Source organism: Crotalus tigris, unplaced genomic scaffold (genome assembly GCF_016545835.1).
Source record: "Crotalus tigris isolate CLP2741 ecotype Arizona unplaced genomic scaffold, ASM1654583v1 scf7180000018599.1079084, whole genome shotgun sequence".
Classification (NCBI taxonomy): domain Eukaryota; kingdom Metazoa; phylum Chordata; class Lepidosauria; order Squamata; family Viperidae; genus Crotalus; species Crotalus tigris.
In genome coordinates, this window is record NW_024097097.1 from 491,912 (window position 1) to 506,506 (window position 14,595).

The following is a 14,595-nucleotide window of genomic DNA, read 5'->3' on the forward strand; positions in this document are numbered from 1 at the left end:
CAGCTTGGACTGCCTTGAACTGCATTCATTCATTCATTTTCAAGCTGTAGAGCCCATTCATACAAAGTTGTTAACTTTTGACACTTATCTATTCATAGAACTAGTTATAAGCAAGGCTGTCCATTTAAGAACAGTTACTCCTGAAGTCTTCATTGCAAGCACTTCTTCAACTGCCAGCTAGTTACTGAAACCTCTTCAGGAATCTGCACCTTCAGGGGCTCAGCAGACTTTTGCCTTCATATGAAAGTGAGGTCCTATCCTTGCTTGCACCTAAAAGGACAGTCTGTTGTTCCTTCCCCTGAGTATGATCAGATAATGAAATCTGGCTTCGACTATTCTTCTAGGCAGCTCAGGTCATGTCACTAATTATATTCTAAGGCTTCTAAGACTTCTGTATCATGGGAAGTAGATACCCATTTCTCATTCAATCAGTTCTAGGCAATTCACGGATGCAATGTCCTGCGGGTTGTAGTTCATTCCTTCGCAGATGAAAGCAATACTCTCGAGCACAGAGATCCCCAACTTTTTGGGCACCAGGGACCGGTTCTGTGGAGAGAGGTTTTTCCGTGGACCAGAGGATGCATGGTTTTGTGTGCTGCCTGCATCTTGTGGATGGGGCTTTGCTTGTTTGTGCGGACTGGTTGCTGGCATGCCACGGCCCGATACTGGTCCACGGACTGGGGGTTGGGGATCCCTGCTCTAGCACAAACCCTGTTCTGGTCCAGTCCCTATTCCCTGCTTGTCTGGCTGTGAATTCCTTTCCCATGGGATTCTTTGCAGAGATTAATTAGTTTATTATTAGAACTGCATCTTATTCAAGCATGCCTCTCACTCACTGGTTGCTTGTTGCTCTTCTTGTGTTAATGTTAACATTCCTTCCAGTTTCTCCCTGCTTTCATTTGTTCTAAAACTATTGACTTCCACCACAGTATGTCACAAACACGTCCCTATTTATCACAACAGTGTTTCCAACACAACCAATTATCCAACTTGCAGAAAACTCCAAGTATCTGCATGTCCCTGGTTCCCTCCTCCCCTCACTCCCCCATTTCTAATCCTGGTCTAGTTTGGAGGGCAGCGACAGTTTTATCACCAAAGTAACCATTAAGGAGCTATGTTACTTTGCCAAATCACTGGGGTTTTGTTGTGTCTGGGGTTCTGCTACTATTGTCCTATCACACATTACAACACATCTTAACTATTTTTGATCCAGAGCAGACACATATTACTATTTATGCTCCACTTTCTTCATGCACCTGTTTACAGAAACAAGGCTCTTCAAAAAAAACTTTTGGGATATTTTGCATATATGCAAAAAAATATTCTTTGGAACTTTCATCCTGAGGGGGATGGATTGGGAACCAATGTTTTATCTTTCTGGAAAGCCCAGTTTCTAAATATCCTGTCCTTGGACAGCTGGCACTTAGCCAGCATTCACTGGTAATACAGTAACTGTTTTTAGCCTCTTAAGCTTCATGCTGCCCAATAGGGGAATTGGCCTTAATAAGAAATACTTTCAACCTTTCCCCATTCATCTACATCCAAAAATAAAGGAGTGATGCTAATACACTTAATAAGAAAAAGGAGTAAAGATTAAAGGCTGATGGATGGTCAGGAGGAGTTTGAAATGTCTGCTATTCATATCAGTGAAGAAAAAGGAATGTGAAGTTGACCTTGTTTTTTAGCAGTTAAATCCTGTGGTATGATAAATAGTTTTTTCTTCTGAACTTGTGCAGAGTATATATCAATAAATAGCTCACATAAAGGAAGAGGAGCTGCAATTGTAACTCCTGAAACCAGCTTATTCCTCAATCATAATGATGTGGGAAGAACTAATGCAGTAGAATATTATGCATGGAAAAGGTCTAACCCTTGATACTTCACATTTGAAGATAGGTCTGGAATAATTTATCTAAAACAGCAGAGAGCTGCTAACATTCACAGTAGTAAAACTGAAATAGAGGTCCTTGTCATCTGTATTACATGTTGGCAGGAGTCACACTAGGAGTCAAAAATGACTTGATGGCACATCATCAATCAATCAAATAGCAACTTTTCTGCAGTGTTGCAGCGTTACTGCTCCTCTACCAACATTTTTGCTGTCCTTCCCATCCCAGCATGATGGGCAGAACTAAGTGAGCATAGTGTGATTCAGAAGAAGGAAGCTTCCTATAATTTCTTTTTAGCATGTTTGGCTGGGTCCTTGTCTCCATGTCATTCAGACCTTTTAATCTATCCTATTTAACATAAATGAACCTGGGGGTAAATGAGGTTCTTGATGCTCTTTTGGTTGTTTTCTTGCATATTCTCCTTTATCAATAAATGAACTCGTGTATTGTATAGTACAACAGTTCTCAACCTGTGGGTCATGACCCTTTTGGGGGTCGAATGACCCTTTCACAGGGGTTGCCTAAGACCATCGGAAAACGCGTATTTCCGATGGTCTTAGGAACAGAGACACTGCTCCGCATCCGTCTCCGCATGGCCTCCTCTGCCATTTGCAGAGAGAGAGAGAGAGAGAGGCACTTTCGCTTTCCTTCTCTCTCTCTCTCTCAGGTGGAATTACCTCCTGCAGGGCTCCTGATTGGTCCTGTGCCTGGGTGCCCCACTCCCTGGAAGAAGCGTGGCCTGGGCCTCGTGGCCTTGGAGCCACCCGGGGAAGCCCAGGGATCCCTGCTGGGAGTGGCCCACTGGAGGCTCCGCTGAGCGGGCCAGCCCTCCTGTAAGTCGTGGCCCAAGGGAGAGCAGCCCCTGCGATCCCCAACCAGCCCAGCCATTGGACCCGCTGGCCAGGAAGACGTGCAGGAGTCCAGGCTGCCGAGAAGGAAGAAGGAGATTCAGCAAAGGTAGGAAAGGAGAGCTGCCTCCTGGGGCCCAGCCCTGGCGGCGGCTTCCTTGCCATCCTCTTCCTCCTCCCCTTCTTCCTCCTACTGCCCCCAAGGCGGCTCAGGCGGGTGCCGGGGCAAAAGGGGTGCCTGGGGTGGAGCAGCCGGGCTGGCAGAGGGGCTGGCAGGAGCCACGTGGTACCAGCTCGCACCACGGCTCCATCGGATGGGCGGAGGGCGAAGCCAGGCAGTGCAGAGTCCGGGCTGGGCCAGTGGCAGCGGTTTTCTTGCCCTTCTCCTCTCCTTCCTCCTGCTGCCCCCAAGGTGGCTTGGGCAGGTGCCGGGGCAAAAGGGGTGCCTGAGGGGGGAGCAGCCGGGCTGGCAGAGGGGCTGGCAGGGGCTGCGCAGCACCAGCCCCCACCACAGCTCCATCGGATGGGTGGAGGGTGAAGCCGGGCAGCGTGGAGTCCCAGCTGGAGTAGTGGCAGCGGTTTTCTCAGCCTTCTCCTCTCCTTCCTCCTGCTGTCCCCAAGGCAGCTCGGGTGGGCACCGGGGCAAAAGGGGTGCCTGGGGGGGAGCAGTCAGGCTGGCAGAGGGGCTGGTGGGCCATGTGGCTCCAGCCCCCACCGCAGCTCCATCGATGGATGGAGGGTGAGGCCAGGCAACACGGAGTCCCAGTGGGGGCAGTGGGTACCCCCGATGATGCAGCAGTGGCCGCCGCCAGAGCTGCTGCCTCCCATCCTGCTCGTCCTCCCTGCCCGTTCAGCTGAGGACGCTGTGGAGGCCTGGCCGGGGGCAGCGGGGACCCCCAACGATGCTGCTGTAAGAGAGAGAGAAAAAGAAAGAGAGGAAAGAGAGAGAAACAGAGGAAAAGAGAGAGGAAAGAGAGAGAGAAAGAGAGAGAGGGAAGAGAGAAAGAGAAAGGGAGGAAACAAAGCAAGAGAGAGAGGAAAGAGAAAGAGAGAGGGGAAAGAGAAAGAGAGAGAGAGGAAAGAGAGAAAAAGAGACGAAAGAGAGAGAGAAAAAGAGAGAAATAGGGGCAGAGGAAAGAGAAAAAGAGGAAAGAGGGAGAGAGAGAGGAAAGAGAAAGAGGAAAGAGAAAAGAGAGAAAGAGGAAAGAGAAAGAGAGAGAGGAAAGAGAAAGGAAAAGAGAGAGGAAAGAGAGAAAGAGAAAGAGGGAGGAAAGAGAGAGAAAGAGAAAGAGGAAAGAGAGAGAAGAGAGGAAAGAGAAAGAGAGGAAAGAAAGAGAGGAAAGAGAGAAAGAAGGAGAAGAATGGCGCTTCTCCAACCAGGCTGGGCGGAGCCGGCAGAGCAGCCTTCCTGCCCCCCTCCCCGGCCAGCTGGATGTGGGGTTGGGGGTCACCACAACATGAGGAACTGTATTAAAGGGTCGCGACATTAGGAAATTTGAGAACCACTGCTCTACAGCAAACCAGCTCTGTCTATGATTATATCACTAGCACAAACTCTTTTCAATGTGTCTATAGTGTATATTTTCTTACAATATATTCATAATTTAAATGTCTCATCTTATCTCTGCTACAAGTGTAAGGATGCATAATCAATATTTCTGCAAGTTGAAAGCCTTCAGACCGAACTTACTATCAACAATTATCTTATTTTGGACTGTAAAAAAATTTCAAGAAATGAGGTGAATTAATCCAGAAGAATCGTAAAATCCCAGATTGATATTCATGGGATAGTTTCTTATTAGCTGTACAGTGCATATTTTGCCAATGAGAACATACGAAGAAGGTTTGTTTAATTTTCTTCAGAACTTGACTTGTCCTTTTAAAAATCACTGTATTGCCTGAAATAAACATGAACTTAATTTTAAGAAGATCCATACCAATGGGAAGAGAAGACAAAGAAAAAGAATCCTGTCCAATATCTAGTTCTTATACTTTGTAGCTTTATAGTTCATTAAACTAAGTTATACTTTGTAGCTTTATAGTTCATTAAACTAAGTTATACTTTGTAGCTTTATAGTTCATTAAACTAAGTTTGCCACCTCCAGCTGAAATCAGTCTTGATGACTTTTCCCCTCCAATGTGTGAACATGATAAATATACATATGCTTATGCATTTATTTACTGCAGCATGTAAGCATGAGTAAATTAATAGAACTATATAGGACTGTTTATATTACCTGCCAGAAATCAGATTCCCCAAAAAAGAGAGAACAAAAAAAAATGTGCATATTAATGGAACAATAACCAAAATTAATTGCTGGTAAATAGATTTATACCTTTATTTACATCTTTAATAGATCTTATCTCCATATATCAACTCATAGCAAAGGAACAGATTATATAAATCTATGAAAATTCTCATACTTACAATTTATGACGTTATCTCAAATATATATGTAATATCTACCATCAGAATATTGGCTAGGTCAGGGGTAGGCAACCTTGGCTCTTTTATGACTCATGGACTTCAACTGGCTCAGGAATTCTGGGAGTTGAAGTCCACCAGTCATAAAAGAGCCAAGGTTGCCTACCCCTGGGCTAGATTATTTCCAGAAAGTAACCAATTCTTATAGATGAATGAATCTACATAGGAAGTCATAAATGCCTGGAGCTAGAATTATTATAAATAGGAATTAATTAATTAAGAATATTTAACTTCTCTGTTTAGAAGGAGGTGAACTTTTTCAAGGATTCAAGGGGTAGGAATTTAACAAAGTCAACTACATTGGTGCAAAACTCAAGCCTTGAAAGATAAAAAAATCACCTCCTTCTAAACAGAGAAGTTAAGTATTATTAATGAATTAATGGTAGGACAGTCCTCAGGGGAAGAAACTGAAAGCTGTCTTCATCTGCCTTTGTTACTGAACTCAGAAAACATGTTGTGGGAAACAAAACAAAACAAAACAATCCTCATCACCAAAAAGATGGGTGTTGTTTTTTTTTCCGAAACTGGTTGAGGGATATATTAACACTGGACTTAGAGTTAAAACCTGAACTCTTCTTGTTGGGAATAACGACAGAAAAATATGACAAAGGAACAATTTACCTGATGCTACACATCTGACTGCAGCTAGATTTGCTTTAGTGCAAAAATGGAAGAGCAAGGAAATTCCCACAGAGGAAGAGTTAATACATAAAATATTAGCATGTGCGGAAATGGACAGGCTCACAATGATATTAAAAGATAAATGTGGATCAGTTTATTATGAAACCTGGGATAAATTTTACCACTGGAGGAATTTGAAGAGGACAGTAGGGATTAAAGACGAATGTTAAGATAGAAATATATGTTATTTTAGAACAAGTATTGTATATAAAACTTAGATGTATATGTAGAGATGAATAATTGATTGTAAAAAGTGGAATAATCTGATAAGAATGTATATACTGGAATGTCACGTCAAATCCAATGTTTGATTTGAAAAAAAAAAAGATGGGTGTTTTTTTTCATCCAGTCAGAGTTGTCAAGAGCCATAACTTTCTTTCTGAGGCATTTCCTGCCTTAGACAAGAGAAACTGCACACAGTGTGAGCACTTTGGGAGCACTTACAAGGTCCTCCTCCCAATGCCCATGAATTATAAGCCACAGCCCAGCTGCTTGATGTGCCAGACATGCTAACAGATGCTTGACAGACTGCAACTCTTGGGAAGCCCTGGGTTCTCCCTGGAGGCAGAGCTGGCTCCAGGGAACAGTTGGCAGGTCCAGCTACTTGTTTCTATCCAACAGAGCAAAACCAAGCATTTGTGCTGCTGTGGTGTAGCTTGGCCAGAGATGCCAAGGTGGGGTTTCGAGGTGGGGGAGGATAAGGCTCATTCAGGGGGCTGATCCTCCCGCTGTGAAAGTGTGTGCATGGGGCGGGAGTCTCAGGAGGCAGGGAGACTGGTGAACAATGAAAACCATTATGTGAGTTTTATGCTTTTCCACAGGCATCTTCTGTGGCTGATTATTGGAGAAAAAAGGCCAGCCGTTCACTGTGCTGGGGCAACTCCTCTATGCTTAACTTTTTTGTGTGTTTTCCTCATGCTCATTCATAGGCTCCCCTTGCCTCATGCAAGAGGTGCCGGATTGCACTGCGTGTATCAGCTACAGATGGGGTTTTCTATCCAACAAGGAAAAGAAACATCTTGCTTATCTTTGGAGTGCTATAAGCACTTATAAAACCAGGAGGAGAAAGAACTAATAATAAGATTAGAGCAGTGGTTCTCAACCTTTTTAATGCCGCGACCCCCAACCGGTCGTAAGTCAAGGACTACTCAACCGGTCATAAGTCAAGGACTATTCAACTGGTGCAGCACTGTTTGCAGAATGGGACTTTTGAAGGGCTCAGCAGGGCAGAGACAGCCTGGGCAATTCCTACTGGCTTTTGAAAGCCAATAGAATTAGACTCTATTCAAGAGAGTCTATTCTATTGGCTTTCAAAAGCCAATAGAATAAAAGGGAGTAGCACAGCTAAGGAAAAGGGAAAAAAATGGCGGACTGTGTTGTTTGGCGATCCCCGTGAAATGGTCGTTTGACCCCAAATGGGGTCCCGACCCACAGATTGAGAACCACTGGATTAGAGTTTCCCCGCCCCTTTACACTTGTGTTGAAATGCATATCTTGCTTGCTGATTGCTTCAGTTCATCTGATAAGTTATTTTAATATATTTACTCCGGAAAATCATGACAATTTTAAGGCAACTGTATTCAATGCAATAAAGGGCTTTTTATATTTTATGTTATAAGATACAAGGTAAGTTATAATGCGAATCAGATTTTAAAGGAAAAAAATAGTTAATGCATATGAACCTGTTGTTAGAAGAGTAAATTATTTGAACACATTAAAAAGAAACAGGCATGTTCTGAAACCTAAACTGAAGTGTAAGACAGAATAGTGGCAGATTTTTTTCTATAGCCCATATCTAGAAAGGAATAGACAAAGTAGTTTAGCACCAGGCTTTATGACTACACCAAGACATATGTAATAGTTGGAGCTATTCATACTTTGATTTCTCAGCAGCTTTTTATACTGCACTTGGTCCCGTGAATCTGCAGCTTCCATTTTATTTATTAGGATTTATATGCTGCCTTTCAAGGCATCATTCATAGCACTCCCCTCTCCAATTTTTCTCTTTAACAACACCCCTGTGAGGTAGGTTGCACCAAGAAAGGATGGTCCATAGTCTCCCGTGAACTTCACAACTGAAGGTGTTCTTGAACCTGGGTTTCCCTGATCCTTGTCTAATGCCTTAACCAATACAGCACATGTATTACACAGACCTACAGAAATGAAACTATGGCTAATGATACCCTACTTTATGGCTGTTCCTGATTTTCTCCACCAGAGGCTGAAAACTGAGTTCACTGTAGATTTCTCCCCTTAAGATTTCAATGGCAACCCAGAGTGTGCTTTAGATAGGTAAAATTGTGACAAATAATTATTGTTCTTGCTTATCTACTATACTATTGAATCAACCAGTCCGGATTCAGAAGTCACAGTAAACCCAATGGTATACAACTTGTCCGTCAAACAATCCTGGGTCTGGGAATTTCATTTCATCTACTATTACCTCTATATAGGAGAAAGCAGAAATATTCTTTTTTTTTTCTTTCAAAGAAACCAGAATGAAACTTGTGATCAAAATTTAAAGAGAATCTGAGGGAATAAAATCTCAAATTCTCAAATGAAAAATTTCACACACAAATACACCTATGCATGCTTTTCAAAAATGCAATTGCATCATGCTGCCATCTTATTCCTAACCTTGAAATTTAGAATTAAAGAATCAGTGCTTGGATCCTTTATGTTCAGAATCATTAAGAGAATTCAAATAATATACTAATATACTAAGAGCACTTACCAAGAGAGAGTTGTATCTGCACCTATTAATACAAATACAAAGATCCATATTTCATTTCTTGGAAATTCAACCAATTTTTGAAAAATCTACTCAGCTTACACCCACATGCAGAGCAGAGCAGCTCCTCAGCTTATTTCATTCCACTTCAGACAGATAGTGAATACAGATTGTCTGCAGCTTTGTATTTTGTTGGAGAGAGAATGCTTGCAATGTCTCACATGTTAATGAGAACCCATTAAGGACATTTAGGGAGGAGTATGTCAGTGAAATGTTATTCAGATCCAGAGTCTTTTAAGCAAATGACTCCATTGACTGGGGGTGTAATATAAAAACAAATTAGCTGTTCTGCATGCCACTGAAAATAGATCAATTCTATGTTCTATTTATTATTATATACTTTCCAAACAATTCTACAAGGAAATAATAGATTCTTCCACATAAATAAAACCAAGTACACTATGACACCAAGATGAGTGAAATATAAAACAGCATTATCTCTGAACTAGCAGATATTTTTAAACTGGGAGTCCTTCTTTTCACTTAATTACTTACCGGAAGTAATGATATAAGAGACATCACTTGGCTCAGAATGTCACCTTACAGTCTCTAGGTCATTAATCTGTTTTTATAATAGGATACCCATGGTTTTTCTTAATGTTTAGCTGGTAGAAATAGTCATTGGATTATGTTTTTATTTCCACTTTTGCACAGAAAAACATGGTGCCTAATTTGTTACTGGCAGATGTGAAGGAGAAGGAGTCTGGTCTGAAAACTGAAGGGTTGTTGGAGAAGGCTGAAAGGCGCATGGATTCGAAAGACTCAGAATTGACAAAACTGATGAGTGATGAACTGGATAGATGGAGATTGGGGAATGAACTTATTGTATCTAACTGGAAAACATGTTAAAAGATGTTGCATTTCAATCTGTTGGAGGTTTTTTGAACAATATATATGTGTGTATTTGTGTGTGTGTGTGTGTGTGTGTGTATTTGTGTGTGTGTGTGTGTGTGTGTGTGTGTTAGATAGAAGTGAGGTCAAACTGGTTGTGTAAACAAAATTGTAGAAGTTTGTAAACTTATGGAAGCTGTATTATCTCACTGGCCTGTATTATCTAGTTATTAAAGTGCCTAAGATAGGACTGCATTTTTACTGATACCTTAGAGATGGAGGCTGAAGGTGATTTAAATTAGGGTTTCTCAAGCCAGCCAGAAAATCTCTGGCTGGGTCTAGAACAGCGGTTCTCAACCTGTGGTTTGCGACCCCATTTCACGGGGGTCGCCAAACAACGCAGTCCGCCATTTTTCCCCTTTTCCTTAGCTGTGCTACTCCCTTTTATTCTATTGGCTTTTGAAAGCCAATAGAATAGACTCTCTTGAATAGTGTCTAATTCTATTGGCTTTCAAAAGCCAATAGGAATTGTCCAGGCTGTCTCTGCCCTGCTCAGCCCGCCAAAAGTCTTATTCTGCAAACGGTGCTGCAAGTTGTCTGCAGTGAAGGCGAGCTGTCTGGAAGTTTCCATCCCTCCCCGCTGAGCAACTACTAAAAATGTAAGTAAAAGAGGGCCAGGGGTTGGAGGTGGGAGGCTGGCGGGCGCAGGGAGAGTTGCTGGTGCGCGTGGGGCCCAGCGGGTTCCTTACCTCCCTTGGGCTGGGCCAGCTGGTGGCCCAGCCAGTGGTAGCCCTACGCCGTCTCTGCCGCTTGCCAGCTACGCCTCGGCCGGCGCAGGGGGCGGCACCACGCATGCGCGGTGCTCCCGGGCAGGGAAAGTCCTTGACTTACGACCGGTTGGGGGTCGTGGCATTAAAAAGGTTGAGAACCACTGGTCTAGAAGGAATCAGAATCAAACTGTAGCATTATTCAGACCCTTGTTTTGGAATGGAGTTTCCCCAGTATATTCTTGGGGTTTGTTTTTAACTAGTTGTGTAGACCTCTACAATTTATATGAAAGAGCACAATACAAAATTCTGGAAACTACAAGAAAAAGTAGTAAAATAAAAATCATGTTGAGTCTTCTCGTCTCTGTGAGTGCATATACAAATGAGATTATAGTAAATAATCTGGCAAGTGTAAAGTTCCAAATTGTAGTTCAGCATATATGTCTTTCTATTGTTAATAGTCAAGAAAGCACCAACAAATGGCCCATAAGAAATAGTTCAAGGGTGACACCAGTCCAGAAGAGCACTACAAAAACCAACACAGAAGGATACAGGAGGGAAGACTAGTGTGTTGTTAGAGTCTACTCTGGCCTACAGGGTGTTAAAATCAGCAGACCTCCCTTCCTTTTCTTTTGTTTGCTATCTTCAAAAGGGAATCAGCCTTGGATCCAACTTGTCAGGCCTAGGGTTTGCTTTCAAACATTAAACAGGTGTGAAGAGCTTGTTTGGTCCCTGTTTGCTCAGATATGCCAGTGCCCCTTGAGAATGGTTGACAGAGTGTGCTTTTGTGAACAGGGGCTGGCTGACCCTTTAGCAAACACAGACAGCTTCTTATGCCCAGAGGGTTTATCAGAAGAGATCTGAGAGAGAAAGGCGGCCAATGGCTTGTTTGACTGACACCCTGGCCAGAGTTATCACCAACATGCCTAGCATTGCAGGGAGGTGTCAGGGCAAGTCTTGGGTCAGGGCAAACACCTTGCAGCTGCTAGGATGTTTCACGGTAGAGCCAAGACAGCCACCAACAGGCAATATATTCATCACGGAGGTCACCACCTGGTTTGTGCTGAAGGAGGCTAGCTGCTAAGGCTTTTTTCTGACACTTTTCATTACAATAAGGTGCTAGTCTAAGCATGTTGCACTATAGGTGCTGTATCTCATGCTTTGTGATTCTTTTTTCTGTTCTCCTCTGAAAAAGAGCAGGCCCAGAGTAAGTATGACCATCATGTTACAACAAAAGGAATGCAACTTAACAACGGGGGTTTATGCTGCAATTATTCTCTTGTAATCTGATTTGCGGACTGTTAATCTTCCACCTGACAAATGTTGAAATTGGCAAAGCATCAAGGTGAATTTGCATAAAGTGAGAATTCAGAAAGCAACATTAAGTAAATTCAAACTCATTTTGAATGTACTTAATGTTGTACTGCAGTTTTCAAATCACTTTGAGAGAAGAAAAGCTGGTGCAAATTACGTCAATGTTACTTTCTAAACTTATACAAGTCCTATTGTATCTTTTTATCTCTTCAATAACTATATATGCAAATACAAAGTGGTTTTATATGAATCACCTTCTATGCTGTATCGAACAGTCTGTCCAAAACATTCTGTTTGTATTTTACAGAATTCGGTTAATGTTCCTAAAGTAGAAGCTCTCATATTTTAAATTTAGGACATAGGTTAGGTGGTATTTCTGAGAATTCCTGGGTGATGTCATCTTTCTGTGTTCCTATTGCTGTATAGTATTCATATTAATTAGTTATAGTTATAGATAAAGGATAAGTTGCCATCACTAAGATTTGACTGGATGACTTACTCCTCTATGGGAGAGTATAAAATTAAAGCAACAGCAATCAGAACTATACTAAGGCCTAAAGTGAGTAATAACTTTAGGTCCATAATAAGGCTTTAGGAGGTACTGAAAATGATGGTAGCAACTAGATATCATAAGAAGAAATGGATTACTTCTATCTGTCCCATCAGGTCCAACAGGAGAGGCGTGATCTGAGTTCATCTTATGAGATTTTCTCTTCTTAATAATGTCCTTAAAATGATTTTCATACTCCAAAATGTATCTCCAAATTAAATAAGTAATGTGGCTCTTTTTTCTTTTAAAGGATAAATCAATATGATGACAAAAAACGTTACAGAACTACCCTACTAGTGGATATTAATTCATCCTTCCTAACGGTTTTTCAAGCATGACTTGTAATAAGGGCTGGAACATGTGACTTCCTCAGAAAATATTCCCTTAAAAGTCAGGCGACTTCAAAACGAGAGAGTCTCTACTGACTTAAAACAATCCAGTTGAATTTAATTTTACTCCCACAACAAACTAACTTTTGATCCAATTGTTTTCTTCTTGCTGCTACAGCTTTTAAATGCCTTTATTTTTGTACAGATTTTTTCCAGGGGTGTGAGCCCAAGCTTTCTTTATTTGTGCTAAGACTTCCTTTTCTGAATTGAATTTGACAAAGTATTTTATTAACATGTCACATGATTGTGGTGATATATAAATCTAATAAAAATATACTTTCTGATGGGCATATATGAGTGGTGCTACCTGGGAGCAGCTGAAATGGTTTTAAAAAAAAACATATTGGTATATTCTAGGCTTCTATGAAAACCATTGAATAGGTTGCCTAACTTCTTTTGGCATTAGGCACGCATTGTAGTGCCAAGCTAATGGGAAATGCTCAATACATTCTATCCTCAAGAGATGGGAGACCGAGAATGGGGAATTTTATCAGGATTATGTACTGTACAAAGCCTAAATTTCCCTGCCCTGGACTGTTTAGAAGCTTCCATTCTTTGCTAACGAAAACAACAACAGCAGCAACAAAGTCAGGGTAGAAAGAAAGTGTGGCAAAATGAGCAGAGAAAAGAGCAGATGGATGCCCTTTGCAGTGGTTGTTGAGAAACTGGGATGGGAAGAGAGGCAAACATACACTGAAAGAGACTTTTTTGCTCTGTGATGTAACAGCCCTTGGATTTCCCCAGAGCAGGCCAGCAAGATTCATATCAGAGTCATTTAATTAGTTTATTGCAGGCAATTAGCTCCAGCACTTAGGCTGCCCCTCAGGGCAGCTTAAGCAAAGCAGGAAGACTGAGAGTGTTGGCTGTGCTCAGAGGAAGCTTTGTTTTTTCCCTAAGCAAACTAGGTTAAGGAAATTTTTTACGCTCCCCTTAAAGTGAAGCAGGCTGGAATCAATAGATAATATCAGAGGAAATATGAATATGATACAACACTGGTGTTTTTAAAATATATAGCATGTATAGAAATTAATTTTAAAAATAAAAGTAACAGCATCGATAAAATAACACATTTGAGCTTTTTAAATCACAAGTCATTTTTCCCAGGGATTTTCCATTCAGGAAGCATCTACATAGACTATATGGAGCAAATTTTTAACCCTATGCAAATGATAAAGCTCTCTTCCTTTACATTTGTGATTAGGAGTTGGTGTATAGAGAAAAGAAACTTCACAGTGCTGGTATATTCTTGGCATCTTTTCACCCGCTGCTTATTTATATTATTCTGTGACAGCCCAAAATTATTATAGTACTTTTCTCCCAAATGTTTAATATTCATGTATGTTTAAATATATGATGTGCTGCTCTTGATGGGATTATATTTTTTATTGATTATTGGGGCAAGAGCTGCCTCCCCCCCAGGTTTGGTCCCTTGGGATCTGCTATCAATTGTTCAACCTCAGAGCTTCAGGTTTTGTCAAAGTGGCCCCATTGTAACTTGTGTGTGTGTGTGTGTCTTTGAATTAGTATTGGCTCCATTTCTTGGCAAGATTTTCAGAAGGAATCTGCCCTTCCCTTCTTCCAAGGGCTGAGAGAGTGGTTGGCCCATAGTCACCCAATTGACTTTGTCCCTAAGGCAGGATTAGAACATGCAACCTCCCATTTTCTACTATGCCAATCTTACAAACTTAAGATTTGTAATATTTGTAATATGTCACACATAGTTTAAAAAGTGCAATGCTAAGTCTATGATAAACAGTAGAACTAAAGGTAAACAAGTAAAGTATTTGATATTTAAAGCCTTGCATGTGTTGTTATTTATCAGTCCAAATTAAGTAAAAACACTGGACTCTACTGGGGCGACACATGCTAAAACTACAGCATTTGATTTCTACCTTTTCAAAGGTCCAAGGCAGGAAGTCATTGCCAATATGATTCTTCCCATTCTTTTTCTTGTTGTTCAACTGTTGTTGTTGTTGTTTTGCTCTTTCTTCAGCAACAGCTTGAAAAGGACCTTACATATGCATAGATGTTTCAGTGAGAGTGATTCTCA

At 41.5% G+C, this 14,595-nt stretch overlaps 1 protein-coding gene across 1 annotated transcript in view; it reads right to left on the reverse strand.

Moving 5' to 3' along the window:
- Nucleotides 1-14,595, reverse strand: part of NTN1 (netrin 1) — a 140,721-nt gene that overhangs the window by 68,646 nt on the left and 57,480 nt on the right. The window lies entirely within an intron of this gene.